At 36.4% G+C, this 11,577-nt stretch overlaps 1 pseudogene; it reads left to right on the top strand.

Annotated features, from left to right (window-relative positions):
* Positions 1–7,204: 7,204 nt before the first annotated feature.
* LOC118609010 lies at positions 7,205–7,322 on the top strand (annotated as a pseudogene).
* The last annotated feature ends 4,255 nt before the right edge of the window (positions 7,323–11,577 follow it).

Here is an 11,577-nt window from a genome sequence, read left to right as displayed (position 1 = left end):
CTCCTCGTTGCCACTTTATCACCATTGCTCTTCCACCACCACAGTGCCACCTAAGCATTGATGCTTAATGACTTAACAATAAAGGTAAATAGAATATATTCAAGGCCACTACACGAAACCTTTTTTATGAGGTTTTCCATGCTTCTCCTCACTTTCATTTCTTCCACATCTGAAGGCAACTTCATTGTCTCCATTCAGCTTACCTTACAAAATCCCTCATCAGGCAATAATTGCAGCAAAAGAGTAACTTTTCCCATTATCTTTAACCAAACTCTGTTGATTTTTAAGCCTTAAAGTTTGTTTTAGTCTGCTCATAATATCAAAATATTATAAACTGGGTGGCTTAAACAACAGAAATATTTTCTCAGAGTTCTGGAGATGAATAGTCCAAGGTCAGATTTTAGCAGGGTTTAGTTTCTGGTGAGAGCACTCTTCCTGGCTTGTAGACATTGCCTTCTTACTGTATTCCTCAAATGGCCTTGTTTTCTGAGCACTGACTTAGGGATCTGGGGTTGGGGAGGAGGAGCTCTCTGGTATCTCTTCTTAGATGGACATTAAATTCATAGGATAAGGATCCCATCATTATGACCCATTTAACTTTAATTACTTCCTTACTCCAAATACAGCCGCACTGGGGTTTAGAGCTTCAACACATGAATTTAGGGGTGACACATACATGTTATGGATTCATAATAAAGTCTCTCATCGAAAATCTCTTTCATTGGAAATCTCTTTTCTCGATATGTTGGCTAAAATATTCACTCACAGGTATGACACCTTTCTACCCTGAAATTCTGAAGCAGCTCTCAGGTGTACAAATTATTATATCAAATGGAAAGGCACACAAGAGCCACCATCCTAGATAAATATTTTTAAACTTTAATTCATGAAATGTGAATAAAGGTGCCTTAAAAGAATGGTTCTTGGAGCAAATAAATTAGAAAAATGCAATATACTATTTTTCTCCTTTAGTTACAGGGCACATTAAAACTCGAAAGATTCTCAGAAATCCTACAGTAAAGAAATCTATTTCATTTTCTATAACACAACATTTCCCAATTTTCTTAACAAAGAACCCACAGCACATAGTTAGGAAAATATTATCCTTAATCAACATAATTAGGAGTTTGTAAAGTTTTCTCACTAGAAATTTCTTAAAGAATTATTTCCTTAAAATTATGTAAGCAAGTTTCTATGGCATTGCACAAACTCTTCTATGGTTAATAAAAGTAAAATGGCCCTAGTAATTAAGCACAAACTAAATATAAAGCTGAATTCTATTCCCGGGTCCACCACCTACTTTATTTACTTTTCTCTGACTATTTTTCATCTTTCTTGCAATGATCTATATCCAGTAGAGTTATTTTGTACTATGGTTATCAAACACATTGAAAATGTAAATGCCAATATAAAAATAAATTACGACAGACAAGTTCATGATGAGGATTACCTAATTCATACTTTCTCATTTGTAAGATATAAAATCAAAAGAACTATTCTTAGTAAGATAAGCTATGCATTCAGAAAACAAGCATTCCTGATGTTTTTTTCTGTCTCTCAGATATAATGGAGTATAGCTCCAAGAGTCTGCTAGGATATTTTTAGACACACATGCATACATACCCACATACGTGTGTGTGTGTGTGTGTGTGTGTGTGTGTATATAAAATAAAGCATATTAAAATGAAGTAATTCTGTTTTGAGAGCTGTCAAATCATCCAAATTGATACATAAGCTAATAGATCTGTGCATACAGGAAGATTACAGGAAGATCCTTCATTACACATGTTAATACTATCTGGAAAATATTTGTTTCACATTAAATATACTTGTATACTCCATGTAGTTCCAGAAACAATCAAATATTAACTTTTTATTGATTTGCTATAGAACCAAGATTATATTTAGGACTTTAACACTCAAATCATCTTCCATTCATTGCTGTACTTGGCCTGAGACAATGGATAAAAAGAGAGTGGGTAATAAAACTTTTGAATCTCAACCATAAAAAGAAGTTGTCAAAAGATTCTGCACTCCCAGAGAAAACAATTAACTATGCCCCTACACACAAAAAAAAGTTTTAAAATAATCCAAAATTGATCCCACTTGTAGATTTGGATACAAATAATATTAAAATAACCACAAGGAAGTAAGCAGTGCTTTTGTAGCTTCTTTATCATGGTCTTACTTGTATGAACATAAAAAGGAGGATCATATGGCCTGAAACAGGGTAGTAGACATGGGGCCAAGAAATCTCCTTGGCTTCATGTCAATGGAAATATGATTATAGAATTTTTCTTAAGAAAAGACACTCTCATGAATATATATATATAAATCTGTTATGTTTTTATATACTAAAAATAAACTATTAGAGAAATTAAGAAAATTCCATTTATAACTGTACTAAAAAAGAATAAAATACCTAGGAATAAATTTAGCTAAAGAGGTGTAAGACCTGTACACTAAAAATTATCAGACATTGATGAAAGAAATTTAAGAAGACACAAATAATTGAAAAGATATTCCATGCTCATGGATAGGAAGAATTAATATAGTTGAAAGGCCCATACTACCCAAAACAATCTACAGATTTAATGCAATCGCTATCAAAATTTCAATGACACTTTGTTATAGAAATAAAAAAGAATTCTGAAATTAATATGGAACCACAAAAGAATCCAAATAGCCAAAGCAACTCAGATTTCCAGTCAAGATGGTAGAGTAGGTCAATGCTGTGCTGGCCTCTTCTCATGACCACATCAAAATTACAACTAAACTACAGAATACTCGTCATTGAAAATCATCTGAATTCTAGCTAAACAGAAGTTTTACAACTAAAGACATAGCCTGGAAAGCCTTGGGACTGGTAGGGGAGACAGAGACATTGAACGAGCTGGTCATATATCTGAGCAAGGTGGTTAAATATTGGGAGGAATAGCTTGGCTATGGAGGTTCCCCCAGAGTGGCAAGGGATCACAGCTCCATGTTAAGAACCCCAGCCCAGGGTCTCAGTACAAGGAAGAGAAGTCTCCACAACTTCTGGCTATAAAAACCAGTAGATTGTTGCTGAATGAGATGTAGGTCTATTAGAGACCCAGGTGTTCCTCTTAAAGGGCCCAAGCTTGGACTTACTCACTGATAAACTCACTCTCTCTGAGCTCCAGTGCTGCAGCATCAGCTTGAAAGACATCAAGGATGTAAAAAGAGGACCTGAATTATCTGGCTTCAGGGTGAAGGCTGGAGGGGCAGCTTTCTCCCAGACAGAAGTACTGGAAGAATCCATTGCTTCTTTGTTGAGACCTCCCCACTCCCAGCCAGAAGTTACAGGCAGGTACACGTCATATCTGAGTCTCCATCAACTTGCTGATTCCCTAAGACCCTGTCTCACCCAATTTGCAGGCTTACCCAAGCTGCTTCCAGTAGCTTTTCCATACAAATGGCTTGTCTTTGCTCATGCTGTGGACTTTCCTAAAATCTCTCAAAGGTTCACAAACCCAGATAAGCAGCATCTGGCCTCAATGTGCCCCATACCTTTTGCTGAGCAGCCCAAGTCCAGCAATAGTGGCAGCTAGCCTTGGTTCACAGCTTGGCCTCTTGAGGCACCTCTAAGGCCAGCACGGGTGGTAGCCAACTGCAGATTGCTTGGTGGTTCATTCCAGGTGGCCCAGGCAAGGCACAAGCTGCTGCTGAAGTCGGCCTGAGGCAGGGTCCCTTCCAGAAGGCCCCAGAGATAGCATGCCTGGTGGTAGGCTTTGGACTAGCCAAAGCACCACTCAGAGTCGCATATGAGGATGATACAAAGAACAGACTGAGCAGGCACCAGAGCCCTACTAAAGCGAATCTTGCTCTTTAGAGTCAGCTCCTGTACAACAGCACCTCCACTTGTCACAGCCATTTCTTACAACCAATCATCCAACGGGTCATTCTCTCTCACTGATGTCCAAACATCCAAGGCTCAATTACAACAGGAAGGCGCACACAACTCACACAAAGGACACACTTGGAGCACCTGGCTCAGAAGACCAGGGAAACTGCGCCACTGGGCTCTACAGGACACCTACGACATAAGGCCACTCTACTAAGACCTGGAGACATAGCAGCCCTACCTAGTATATAGAAAAAAGAAGGCAGACAAAATGGGACAACAAGAAACGTGTCCCACATGAAAGAACAGAAGAAAGCTCCAGGAAAAGAACTAAACAAAATGGAGACAAGTGATTTACCAGATGCAGCGTTCTTCTGGTTATAAGGATCCTCAGTGAACTTAGGGGAAGAATAGATGAACTTTACCAAAGACGTAAAACACATAAAAATGGAGATAGAAAAATAAAAAAGAACTAGTCAGAAATGAAGACTATAATAACTGAAATGAAGAATACATTAGAGGGAATCAACAGTAGATTAGATGAAGTAGAGGATTGAATCAGTGATTTAGAAGATAAGGTAGCAGAAAATACCCAATCAAGAAAGCAACAAGAAAAAAATTTTCAAAAAAATGAGGATAGTTTAAGGGGCCTCTGGGACAATATCGAGTGTACCAACATTCACATTGTAGGGTTACTAGAAGAAAAGAGAAAGCAAGGAATTGAAAACCTATTTGAAGAAATAATGACAGGAAACTTCCCTAACCTGGTAAAAAAAAATAGACGTAAAAGCTCAAGAAGCACTGAGTATCCCAAACAAGATGAATTCAAAGAGACCCACACCAAGACACATCATAATTAAAATGCCAAAAGTTAAAGACAAAGAGATAATCTTACAAGAGGAAGAAAAAAGCAACGAATCATCAAGGAAATGCAAATCAAAACCACAATGAGGTATCACCTCATATCTGTTAGTATGGCAATTATCAAATGATAAGAAATAAAGAGTATTGGCAAGGATATGGAGAAAATACTTGTGCATTGTTGGTGGGTAAATAAATTGGTAGAGCCGCTATGGAAAACAGCATGGAGGTGCCTCGAAGTATTAAAAATAGAACTGCTATATGACCTAGCAATTCCACTTCTGGGTACTTAACCAAAGAAAACAAAAACACTAACTTGAAAAGATATATGTACCCCCTTGCTCACTGCAGGATTATTTACATAGCCAAAATATGGAAACAACCTATGTGTACCTCAGCAGATGAACTGATGATGAAGATGTTATAATATATATATATAATGAAATATTATTGAGCCATAAAAAAAAAAAAGAAAAGAAATCTTGCCATTTGCAACAACATGGATATACCTCGAGGACATTATGCTAAGTGAAAAAAGTCAGACAGAGAAAGAAAAATACCATATGATCTCACTTAAATGTGTAATCTAAAAAACAAACAAGCAAGCTCATAGACACAGAAAACAGATTGGTGGTTGCCAGAGGGGTGAAGCACGGGGTGGGCAAAATGGGTGAAAGGAAGTAAAAAGGTACAAACTTCTAGTTATAAAATAAATGTCACAGAGATATAATTATAGCACGACAAGTATAATTAATAGTACTACATTGCATATTTGAAAGTTGCTAAGAAAGTAAATTTTAAAAATTCTCATCACCCACATAAAAATTCTGTAACTGTATTATGATGGATAGTAACTAGAATTTTTGTGGTGACCATTTTGCAAATATAGACTATATACGAACACGAAATCATGTTGTGCGACTAAAACTAATATGATGTTGAGATATCAATTATATCTCAATAAAATAAAATTACAAGGGCACTTTCATAGAACCTTGACATTCTTCTTTTACAACTTTTTTGTCCGAGTAGCTTAATAGACTACAGATTCCTTGAGGGGCGAAAACTGGGTCTGTTTTGATGACTGCTCCATGCTCCATGTCTTAGCACAGTGCCTGGAATGTAGTATATGCTCAATAATTATTTTTAAGTGAAGCGAGGACGAATTGACTTTTTAGAGAAGGGTTTTTTCCCCTTTTTCTGACCTAGAAAGACTAAGAAAGTAATAAGGGCAGAAAAGACAGAAAAATATTCTAACACTGTGACCACATCACCACATTTACTGATAAATAATAAATGTCTTATTTTATGGGTGCTAAGATCTAAAATGTATAAGCAGAAAATGATAAACTGCTTCAGAAAGATAAACCACGATAGCCGAAATACCAGAGATTACCTATTTTGAAAGCTAATCTAGTCATACATTGCTACCTTTGACTCTAGTAACCCCCTACCCCCAAAAATTCCATAAGACTGGAACCTCCCACTAGAACTAAGATTTGGCAAGTTATTGTATTTGAATTAGGCTGAACCATCATACTAAAAGAGAAACTGTCAAGTGAGTGTGTGTTTTAATGTAGTAATTAGGCAGGAAAAAACATAAAGTAGGAGAAAGGAATATAATACATAAAATCTTCAAAACAGATGTAGACATAAAAAAAACAGTCATTGTTTCAGCCTGTTAGTGCCCTGGCAATACTGCAGGGGTCTCTTTACAAGACTTCCAGGCACTCCTGTTCCCTGCCCAAGTATTGCAGCAAGAAGAATTTCTAACAAAAAGCTTTGGAGACCCAGAAATGCGGGTCTATTTATATGTCAGAAATGAAAAACTCTCGAAATCCCAAGGTATTATTGAATAAGTTCAACATCTTGAGGTATTATTAAATAAGTTGCTTGTTTTTAAAAGTTCCTTTCAAGTCTAAAGTTTAATGCTAAAAAATATAAAGTGAAAATATATTTTAAAACACCAATAGGATTTTCTAAAATGCATATACATTATATGTTAATTTATAAAGCAAATACATGTGTCACCATTCCATTTATTAAATAATGTATTAGTCAAGCTTAATTTTTTACTTGAATTTTTATGTAAAAATACTTATAAATATGAATTCTATTTCTTTTTTTCTATTCTTCAATTAATTATTATGTACTCTCCTAAAGCTCTGTGCTGCCCTCGTAATGGACCATTGCTCTGGGAGTCTGAAAATTCATAAATAAATCTCTAGGTCATAAAACACTTCAGAGAATAAGTGGCAGGCTGTCTGAGAGGAAAAAAAAAAAAAAAGAACATTAGAGGAATGGGTTGATTTGCATCCCATGGGGACATAATCAGAAACTCCTTCTCACACTATTAATTAAAAGTGAAAAAAGTCATGTGATTAATAAGATGATTATATTTTTTAGCAATCAAGGATGGATTTCTTGAATTATAATACTGTACATTAAAATTTTTATTTCTTTTTAATATTTAATTCAGTCTACGGCTATTCTACCCTGAACAAGCCCGATGTCGTCTGATCTCGGAAGCTAAGCAGGGTCGGGCCTGGTTAGTACTTGGATGGGAGACCACCTTGGAAGACCAGGTGCTTAGGCATAAAATTTTAAAAAATAAGGGGCTGTAAACCGACAAGGTACTTGCAATCTGTGAGGTCAACCAAGGGTTGCCTTGCCTAAAAAATAAAAAAATAAAAATAAAAATAAATAATATTAAATTCAAAATAAACCTAGAAAAAACATGCTAGGAAAATTTAACTGAACCGTAGATGCTGTCAGAATGAAAAAAAAAGATGAGGCTGGATACCCCTGTATCTAACCGGAGGTGAGAAAATGGAGAGAGAGAATGATAGTTATATAAGACAAAAAGAAAAATAAGGGAGTCTGAAAGGCATAAGCGGAAACTGAAGCTCTAGGAATATCATTATCTCAGCCATTTCGAAAGAACATAAATGGGAAGAACTGATTTTATTTATATATAGACAAGAACATTCACATGGTAAATATATATCTTCAGTTCTGCATAAATCCCTGTATCTTCAATAGCATCACTATTTGACTTCAACTGCCTGAGTCTGATTATGACTTCACTAAAAGAAAGTTCCAGAGACAGGAAAAGATAGATTTACAATTTTCCCTTGATGTCTCAAATATAAATTTAATTTTTCTTAACCTCCATATTTTCAGGTGCTTTCCATTTTTACACACACACACACACACACACACACACACATACACACATTTGCATGACTTGTCTACCACTAGATGTTATAAATAAATTTTATTTCATTTTTTAAAAAAGGCTGTGCATTAAAATTCCATTTCAACAATTAAGCCTTAGAACAAAAGGAACTATATTCCAATTACTACTGGGTTCTTCACCAGCACACTGAGTGTTTTATTCATCAAGGTCTTCCTGTTGTGCTAAAGTTCTATTTCTAACATATTCAGTATCTTTGTTATCCTTCAGGATTTTTTTTCTCCAAGAATCCTTTTGCTTAAGCAATGCTGGTTCAATTTTTCAGCAAAATTTTTTACCTTCAACTGGAAATAAAAAAAAAAAAAAACCTTACTGCAGTTGCCACCTGTTGAACATTTTCAATTTCCACAATTTCCTCTCAATGAAATGCTGACCAGAATTACAATAATTCTAAAAGTGTTCTCACTGGCTCCTTATTTAATGCTGGAATATCTTACCGCTGATGTACTATTTCTTTTGATATTTATACATTCTAAGACTGCGTTTTACTACTGCCAAATCAAATGCAGATGGTTTCAATGTAGAAGCCACAATCTACACCAAGTCTCTTTCCTGATCACTATGCTTTCTGGAGCTTTCATTTCAAACTGTTGATCCCAGGAGTCTCTGGCCTTGTCTTTATGGCTTATCAGTTCTTTTCACAAACCACTTTTCCCTCTCAAAGGGTGAAACACTGAGATTATTACAAAATGGCCCCCTTTATACCATCATAACCACTATCCTTTTGCATTTGTCATCACTCGAATTACTGTTTCAAATACCCATCCCTAATATATCATGCAGACATCATCGGGTTGGGTGTAACATTGCTTCTTGAGTACTTACTTAGCTTCCTCCCTCCACCCACTGGTTTTCAACATTCACGTATTTTTCCCATCTGCAGATAAAAATGTTGATTTGTCTTTCCCGATCTTCTAACCTAAATTAGACTGAAACACAAACCAGGTCCTCAACCTTCTCGGGTTTAAACACTTTTAAAGCTCTGTATACAGTGGCATAGTGAGAAAAACTGGTCAAAAGAAAGATAATCCAACTATAAATGTTGAAAATTTCCATTAGTCATTGTAGTATATTGAATGGTGGCCCTCTAAAAGATACGCCCACATCCCACAATCAGTGAATTTGATCTCATTTGGAAAATCAACTTTACAGGTATATAATCAAGTTAAGGATTTCAAGAAAAATCATCGAGATTATTTGGGTGGGCCCTAAATCTAACGGCAGGTGTTTTTATGAGCGAGCAGAGGAGAAGATACACAGAAGAGAAGGCCATGTGAAGAGGCAGAAATTAGAGTTACAGCCAACAAACAGTTGGAGTCACTAAAAGTTGGAAGAGGTAAGGAAGGATTCTCTTTCAGAGGCTCCGAAAGGAGCACAGCCCTGCCGACACCTCGATTTTGGACTTCTGGCCTCCAGATTGTGAGAAAATAAATTATTTTAAGCCACCCAGTTGGCGGTAAATTCTTACAGCAACGCTAGGAAATTAATAAACCCATTACAATTACACAATTTATTTAGGAAGAAAACACTCAGGACAAGACCCTCGAATGCAAATACCTACTAGAATCACAAAATTTGAGTCACCGAATGGTTTGTTCATCCAACAAATGTTGAGCACCTATTATTTGTCAGGCCCTGTGCTAATTAGTGGGGATATGCAGGTAAGCACATTTTAAAAATGTATTTTAAAAGTATTGTTCCTGCCTGCATAGGGCTGACATGCCAGTGTTTCCAGTCCAACACAAAACCAAAGGAAACTTCAATTTCCAAAGGAAAATAAATTTTGAAAGTGCTTTTTTACTGGTTGGAAGTCCTTAATTATGTGTAAATAATTAATAACATATGGATAAGTTCTCTTCCAAGTATACAACTTCAAAAATGAAGAAAAAAGTTTTTCAAATACATTTTGAACTTCGTTGAGTTTAAGTCTTTAGGAAAACAGAAGTGCACAGTGAGCTTGTAAGTGACAATGGTGATCAAAATGAATACACCATCATTTATAAGCGTTGTTTGTTTGCTTCTGAAGAGCTCAATACACTTCATGTATGATACGTAAACTTTTCTTCCTCGCCATAGGCTGGACAAATTTGGGAAATCCATGAGGTGGAATGAAGTGCGGAGACTGTTTAATCATACCCATATGTAATAATAATAATAATAATAATATCATTTATTGTGACAATTATTTTACAGGCCCTACACACAGACCCTTTGATCTACAACAAAACAACCCAAAGAGGTAAGTACAAATGCTCCCACTTTCTTTGAAGCCAGCAATTTACCTGCATTCCTGAAAACCTCATGCCCTTTCCAGATAAATAGCCATGAATTTGGCAGTTTTTGTAACTGCTGCCCTCATTGACTCTCTATGCAGTCTCCTAGTTTTCCTCTCTTGCAGTTAACCAATGAAGTAATCATCGCATTCTCAGGAATATGCCCTAAAGCAATTATGGATCTACAAAAAGTCTCTATTCCTTACTAGGTGGAGCTGAAGACAGGAGCAGCTCCAGGCTTGGGGGAACTTTTTCTTACACCCTCTGCATTGACCTCCAATGTTGCCTTGAGACACACATGCCAACATACCGCCATTCAGATTCTCTCCACCCTCCCCTCTCCCCATCGCTTCTCTTCTATGGATTGGGGCTCCAAGACCTGGGTTCTATGCTCGTTTCACTATTTATTCATTTGAATTGTATTTATTAACTACAATAACAAATAAATATACATATGTTTCCGTAATTTGTAAGTGTTCTGAAGAAAAATAGAGTTGAGAATAAAGAGGGATGGGAGAGATACTGTTTTAGACAGTGTGGTCAAATCTAAGGAGTGAAAGAAAGGAGGGAGAAAACCATGTAGGTATCTAAAAGGAGAGTCTCTAGGCTGATAGGACGGCAAGTAGAAAGCTTTGAGGAAAGGAGTGTGTTTGTTGTATGCAAGGAAGAGAAGAAAGTTAGTGTGTCTGGAGCAACATGAATGAGCATATTATGGTGGGTCTTACTCTCTTCATTTCATAAGTTTTAGTTCCTCAACAGGCATTTATAGGTTAAATTTAATTTCCTATGTTTTGACCCATAGTGGGCTAGGTCTGTAAAATTCTAATTTAGTTTTTCAAATACAGGGGTGACTTTAGAAAGGTCCAAGTTTTTGCTTAAACAAATTTATCAGTTATCCATCTACATAATTCCCACTGCCATAGTTTTACAAACTTTCCCTGACATCTCTATGTATAAAGCCATCCTATTGAGTGAGACAGAGAAGTTCATTGTATCTCAATAGCTCCCATCTCTAGTAACTTGTTCTCCTGATATGCAGAGAACCCTGGAGTTCTAGTTCTTTACCATATACATATTAGCATAGATTTGTTTATCGGATTACTCAAGTCAATAACCTGGATACCTGCTCAGGCACAGAATGGCTTGGGAGTGGCGATGAGAATAGGGAAGATGAGCTACAATAAAGTTGTGTTCTATAGAGAAAAGGGATAGAAAGAACAAAGTCAGAGAGATGTCTTCAAATGAACTCATCAAGGGATTCACACCAAGCCAAATTCTGGCAGCTCACAAGGCAGTATGAGGACAGGACGAGGACCCAAGTG

Source organism: Rousettus aegyptiacus, unplaced genomic scaffold (assembly GCF_014176215.1).
Source record: "Rousettus aegyptiacus isolate mRouAeg1 unplaced genomic scaffold, mRouAeg1.p scaffold_m13_p_10, whole genome shotgun sequence".
NCBI classification, from domain to species: domain Eukaryota; kingdom Metazoa; phylum Chordata; class Mammalia; order Chiroptera; family Pteropodidae; genus Rousettus; species Rousettus aegyptiacus.
This window is presented reverse-complemented; position numbering and strand designations above follow the sequence as displayed.